This window comes from Bison bison, unplaced genomic scaffold (assembly GCF_000754665.1).
Source record: "Bison bison bison isolate TAMUID 2011002044 unplaced genomic scaffold, Bison_UMD1.0 scf7180017864371, whole genome shotgun sequence".
NCBI classification, from domain to species: Eukaryota; Metazoa; Chordata; class Mammalia; order Artiodactyla; family Bovidae; genus Bison; species Bison bison.
The window spans coordinates 12229791-12236962 of NW_011494943.1; positions in this window are offsets into that span (position 1 = coordinate 12229791).

The following is a 7172-nucleotide window of genomic DNA, read 5'->3' on the forward strand; positions in this document are numbered from 1 at the left end:
GGCACAGCCGGTCCCATCAAGGAGCCGGGGTCAGCGAGTGGCAGCTGTCCGGCCTTAGGCGGCCTTCGCGCCCACTCGCCGCTGTTCGCCCTCCCGGAAGTTATCGTCGGACGTTCATCCACGGGTGTCCAAATGGCTCTCTCCAGGCCTTTCCCCTTCCAGACCAAGTCAGCATGCCGTCGCCCTTTTGGGAGCTCCTAGCCCAGACGCCACCAGGCGTGGCGACTGTCGGACACATGCCCACGCGTTCAGCCAGCGAGCATTTTGCAGCCCCAAGCAGGGCCTATAATTTGTAACCAGCCTGGCGGAGCCTGCGCTGCCAACGCCGGTCTAGCATGCACCTCTCCTTCCTTCACCTCCTCCTCGCGGAGTGCAAGACCTCAAATGCTTCACAACGAAGTCATCACACACCCCTGGATTGCGTGTGGTGGGGGCATTTTAGGTCACAGAACCTAATGTGAAATACTGACCTTGATATCTTTTGGAAATGTCTTAAGTTTGGGGGAATATTTGCGAGTTTTCTGTAACTAAGAGTCACATGGTCAGCTTAAAATGTAGAAAGTTTAGTTGGCCAAAGGCAGAGCATTCCAATATTGTATTTATTCCATACGCGCTTTTGAGGCTTCCTGTTGGCGCACCTGAAAACCGTGCCGCTAGACCCGGTCGCACTCGTCCTGCGTCGTGCTACACTGCAGAATCGCTGACTGAGCAAAAGTCTGTTTTTCGACAACCCAAGCGCTTTTTGAAAACTATCAAACTCTGTCACCTATTGCTGTGTAAAAACATAACCCTGGAATTCAGCAGCTTAAAACGACCAACATACACTGTCTTTACCAAGGATCAGGGAGAGCTCCGCTGGGTGGTTCTGGCTCCAGTCTAGTGAGGTTGTGGTTGAACTGTGAGCCAGGGCCCTGGTTTCAGGATCTGCAGGAATTCCAAGCTCATGCACGTGCTGTGGGCAGGAGGCTCTGATCCTCACAGGCTGTTGGCTGGAGGATTTAGTTCCCTGCTGCCCACAGCTTCTGGCTTCTCTGTAAGGCAGCTGGCTTTCCCCATGTGAGGCCTCAGAAAGAGAATTCAAGCCAGGGAAACAGTAAGTGCCCAAAACAAAGCCACAGTGCCCCTCACAACCTAGTATGAGAGGTGCCCTTGTTTCTACTCTTGTGCTGGGCATGTGGAGCTTCCTCAATACAGGGCTGGAGGGGAGCATGGGGACATGAGGACAAGGAGACGAGCTGGGCCATTCAGCCATCTTGGAGGTGGCCCACCACATGGATGGAGGCAGAAAGAATGGGAATATGAAGCCCAGAGTTTCTGCCATCAGCGTCTACGGGTGCCCTCTAGCTTACCTCCAGCCCTGTGCCAGGTGTGCCCTCATCTCCGTACGACATGGAGTAAGTCTGAAGCAAACCTCAATGTCACTTCACCATAAATATTTCTACACACAATATTCTAAGTAAAAAGGTCCTTTGGGAGTTAATAACTGCGGTACCATCATGCCATGTATGTAACAAACCACTATGTAACAAACCACTCCAGAACTTCCCTGGTGGTCCAGTGGTTAAGATTCTGAGCTGCCAATGCAGGGGGAACAGGTTCAATTCCTGGTCAGGGAACTAAGATCCCATATGCTGCTTGAGGTGATAAAATGAAAACAACAACAAAAAGATGACCATGTTGCATAGCGCTCAGCCTGGGCTGTTGACCCAAGGACTTCCCATATGGCTCCTGCGGAATGTTGGCCACTGGAACTTCAAAAACAAATGTTCCAAAAAACCTGTTTTCTATGCCTGAAGGAAGGGCAGGGCCCAGCAGTAAGAGCAGGTGAGAATTAGGAATAGAGATACATAAAACAGTAGCCAACATTCAGTTGACAAATCACTCAGTTTACTACACACAATTACAAAGCAAAGACAAGGGGGTAATGAACCACTACAGGGAGAAGCTTGAGAAGGAGGCCTCTCAGCATGAGCAGCGTCTTTGGTCCCGGGGCAGTAGGGCTCAAGACAAACATGAACGGGAAGTTGCCTTCTGCTCCAGCAGGGCCTCTGGCAGTGTCCGAAATAGCTGGAACAGCTCTCAACAATGTGGAGTAGGTTCCTCCAGGGAAGAGTTTTCAAAGTCACTGGGCATAGTGGTCTCTTAAGGAGCAGCAGTTAACCCTAGGGGGAGGGGTCTTGACTCTTAACAGTTCTTTTTCTTTGAGTGACAAACATCATCCTTCAAGCTTCTTATCTAAAGTAATACTCCTAGTTTATCACTTAAAATACAGTGCTACAGCAGACATTTCAAAACAACTAATATGGAAGTTCACATTGGCCAGTGTGACTCCATTTTTAACTACTTAACATATCTTCATATAGGTTAAATCCCACGAGTTTCACACAAGGTGAGTAGGAATCATAACAGAAATCACTTCATAACAGATTAGATTCCACCTCTCAATGCGAAGAGGAGCAAAGGATGATGTGTGGCCTTCTACCACACACTGCCTCCCAGGACCCCCCAAAGTCTCATCCCATCATGGTTTCTGGTCAGGACTCAGGTGAGGATGAGTCTGGGGGTGTGGCTTTTCTTAATCTGAAAGTGGGGGCTGAAGACCCAGAAGACCTACTTTGTGGCAGGAGGCAAACCTGTGTCATCTCACTCCCTGACCATCAGAATTGTGACCATAATGTGTGTTTCACACCAAGTTTTGTAGTAATTTATAGAGCAGTAAGTACCTGGAATACTAATCAAGAAAATTAACAAATTCTGTTTTTTTAATTATCTGTATTTAGTTTTGATTGCACGGGGTCTTCATTGCTGCTTGTGGGCTTTCTCTAGTGGCAGGCAGGGGCTTCTCTTCGTTGTGACGCATGAGCTTCTCACTGTGGCGCCTTCTCTTGTTAGGGAGCATGGCTGTAGGTGCACGGTCTGCAGTACTTGCGTCACGCAGGCTTTAGTTTCTCCCCAGCATGTGGGATCTTCCTGCACGAGGGATTGCTCCCATGTCCCCTACATTAGCAGGGGGATTCCTATCCACTGTACCACCAGGGAAATCCAACAAATTTATCACTAAAGATCTAAATATTATTTCCCTTGATTGTACTGAATTGTTTTACTTCTGGTTAGAGCTTTGTACATGGCATTAGTTGTGCTCGTATCTTCATAATAGGATCATCGTCTCTGCTCCTTGCAGTGTCTTGTTGAAGGACCAGGGTCACTGGTCCTTCGAGTCTCCCACAACTGTCTCTGGATGGCAGCACAACCCCCAGTACTGACATTGAGTCCCTGCCCTCCATCCTTTCTGAAGGTGCAGGTTGGACTGGCAGGAGCTAGACCCTTTTGGAATGTGACACATTTCTAGCGGGGAGAGGGATGACACTGTTTTGAACCTTTTGTCAGATTAGCAAAGAATCTTAAGAGATGTGACCTGACGTGGCATGGCCACACCCAGAGCACCCAGGCTGGGGAGGGCTGTGAAAGGATACCTTGAGCCTTAACAGTGTTCTGAGGAAAGAAGAGCGGCTGTGTGCAAAGATTTACTTACAAGGACTTTAAAAAAATACATTTATTTGGCTGCGACGGGTCTTAGTTGTGACCTGCAGGATCTTTGATCTTCCTTGCAGTGTTCAGGTTCTTTTAGATGTGGCTTGTGGGATCTAGTTCCCTGACCAAGAATTGAACCCAGACCCCTTGCATTGGGAGTGAGGAGTTTTATAGCCAAGGGACCACCAGGGAAGTCCCAGACAGAAGGACATTTATTTCACCATTTTCACAGTATCAAACGTTTTCATAACAAGGATCTGAAAAGCAGAGTAGATCACTGAGCAGACCCAGAGCATCTACACTGTAATAAATAAAATGTATTAATTTAAAAGCCCTGTGATGAATTAAAACTTTTTACATTATTCAAATAAAAATATTTAATGACATAGAAAGTCACCTTTACTGAGGTAGAATTTACAAAATCCATCAGTTCAAAGTTGACAATTCAATTATTTTTTAGGAAATTTGTAGAAGGGCATAATCCTCAGGCCAAGAAAGTTTCCCTTGCACTATTTGTAGCTGACACCTACTCTAAGCCCTCTTTCCCCGCAGCCTCTGGCAACCACTGTCCTGCTTTTTGCATCTGTACATTTGTCTTTCCTGGACTGTTCATGTTGGTGGAATCACACAATATATAACTGTAAGACAGGTAGAACAGGGAAAAGGAGTCCAAAATGGCGGCGGCTAAAAAAGCCCGCAAAAATAGAACAGAAGAAGAAGGTCAAAGGAAGGTCCGAGGACCAGAGTGAGGACTTCAGGTAGAACAGCACTCCTGACTAAGCGCAATTTGCATAGGGCAGGCCCAGGGGGAAGGAAAAAACAGATAAAAAGAGGAGCCAAAGGGCTGCTCGCTCTCTCCCGCGCGGCGTGCCTACTCTCTTTCTCTACCCCTGCCCCGCCCCCCCATCCCCCAACCCCCGTGTGCGCGCTGGGGCGCTCCTCCACTCTCTCTCTTCTTCGAGGATGGATTCTCCTGCTGGCTTCTAAATAAAATAGAGCTGTAACACTGATTTGTCTATGAGCTATAACACGGTCTGTCCAAGACCCGAGAGCTGTGACACGCCGAGGGGGCTTTAATGTCCATCACCCAAATCTTTGTTGTGACGAGACAAAAACCGAGGAGCATACGCTCGGCTGACATAGCCTTCTAGTGTCTTGTGATTTCACCCAAGGTTTTGCAGTCCGTCTGTAGTGTAGAGTGTGCGCTTTGTCCTGTTTTTGTATAAGTATAGCATATTTTGTTTTGTATTCACTTGTCAGTTGATGCACTTTTGGTTTCCTTTTTGTCTGTTATGAACATTTGCATTTGTTTTCGCATGAATGTTTGGTTTGTTTGTTATCTTGGGTAGATTGCCAAGAGTGGATTTCCCCATGTTTTACAAGGTGTGTGCATGGGTGCTAAGTCACTTCAGTTGTGTCCAACTCTTTGTGACCCTATGGACTATATAGCCCACCAGGCTCCTGTGTCCATGGGATTCTCCAATCAACAATACCTGAGTGGGTTGCCAGGCCCTCTTCCAGGGGATCTTCCCAACCCAGGGATTGAACCTGTGCCCTTATGTCTCCTGCATTGGCAAGCGGGTTCTTTACTCCTAGTGCCAACTGGAAAGCCCTTTTCCAAGGTAGGAAGGTACCATTTTACAATCCTGACAGCAATGTGGAAAAGTTCCAGTTGGGCACACCCTTGTTAACACTTGGCATTGTCTATGTTTTTGATTAAAGCTGTCCTAGTGGGTGGGACATGATGTTTGTGGCTTTGATTTGCATTTCCTCAATGAAGAGTCTTCTTTGGTACAACATCTATTGAAGTTTTTTGTCCATTTAAAAATTTGATTGTTCTATTCAGTTGCAAGACCACTAATGGGTCCTGGATAGGAGTCCTTTGTCAGATGTATCTTTGTTACTTGACATTGTTTTTCATTATGTTTTGTTTTTAAGATATTTATTTATTTAATTTTTATTATTATTTTTGTCTGTGGTGGGTCTTGGTTGCTGCACCTGGGCTTTCTCTACTTGTGGCGAGTGTGAGCTGCTCTAGTTGTGCACAGGCTTCTCACTGCAATGGCTTCTCTTGTTGGGGGGCATGGGCTCTAGGCGCGAGGGCTTCAGTAGTTGTAGCTCGTGAGCTCTGTAGTTGTGGCAGACTGGCTTAGTTGCTCCGTGACATGTGGGATCTTCTCTGCCCAGGTATAGAACTGTTGTACCTTGCATTGCGGAGTGGATTCTTAACCACTGGACCACCAGGGAAGCCCAACATTGTTTTTCTTAATGACATCATTTGCAGGGCAACCCTTTAGTGAATTCTAACATCAGTTTTTTTTCATGGCTCATGCTTTTGATGCTGTGTCTCAGAACTCTTTGCCAAAGCTAAAACTGTGAAGGTTTTCTCCTACAGTTTCTTCTATTATATGTATAATCTCAGCTTCCATTTAAGTCTACACTCCATCTTGAATTAATGTTTGTGTATAACTGAGTTAAGAGTTGAAAAGACTAATACTTTTCAGCCACTGAACTGTCTTGGCACCTTTGTTGAAATTTTATTCACCATAAACTTAAGGCTTTATTTATAGACTCAATTCTGTTTTGTACCCTATATGTCACAACCTCTTGATAACCATAGCTTTGTAGTAAGTTTTGAAACCTGGCAGTGTAGGTTGTCAACTTTATTCTTTTCAAAATTGTTTTGGCTATTCGAGGTCCTTTAAATTTCCATATAAATCTTAAAATCTGTTTTCAGTTTCTACAAAAGCACTTACTGACAGGGATTGTTGTTTAGTCGCTGAGTCGTGTCCAACTCTTTTGCGACCCCATGGACTATAGCCCCACCAGGCTCCTCTGTCCATGCTATTTACCAGGCAAGAATACTGGAGTGGGTTATTTCCTTCTCCAGAGGATCTTCCCAGTGCAGGGATCAACCCGTGTCTCTTGCATTGGCAGGTGGATTCTTTACCACTGAGCCACCTGGGAAGCTCCATTACACTGTATCTATAGAGCAATTTGGGGACAGTTGCCATTTTAACAATATTAAGTTTTTCAACCCAAAACATGAGATTTCTATGCATGTGTTTGTTTTTTTATTTAAAGATTTTTTTTTTTTTTTAAACCAAGCCACATGGCACACTGGATCTTAGTTCCTTGACCAGGGATTGAACCTGTGCTCCCTGTAGTGGAAGCAGGGACTCTTAGACTGAGTTGTATACATATATACAATCTTTATAATATTCTTTTCCACTATGGTTAATTCTCGGAGAAGGCAATGGCACCCCACTCCAGTACCCTTGCCCAAAAATCCCATGGATGGAGGAGCCCAGTAGGCTGCAGTCCATGGGGTCGCTAACAGCTGGACATGACTTCACTTTCACTTTTCACTTTCACGCATTGGAGAAGGAAATGGCAACCCACTCCAGTGTTCTTGCCTGGAGAGTCCCAGGGATGGAGGAGCCTGGTGGGCTGCCGTCTGTGGGGTCGCACAGAGTCGGCCATGACTGAAGTGACTCAGCAGCAGCAGCAGCAGCATGGTTAATTCCCAGGATATCGAGTATAGTTGCCTGTGCTATGCAGTAGGACCTTGTTGCTTATCCATTCTATGTGGAATAGTTTGCATCTACTAAAATCAAACTCCCAGTCCATCCCTCCCCCAT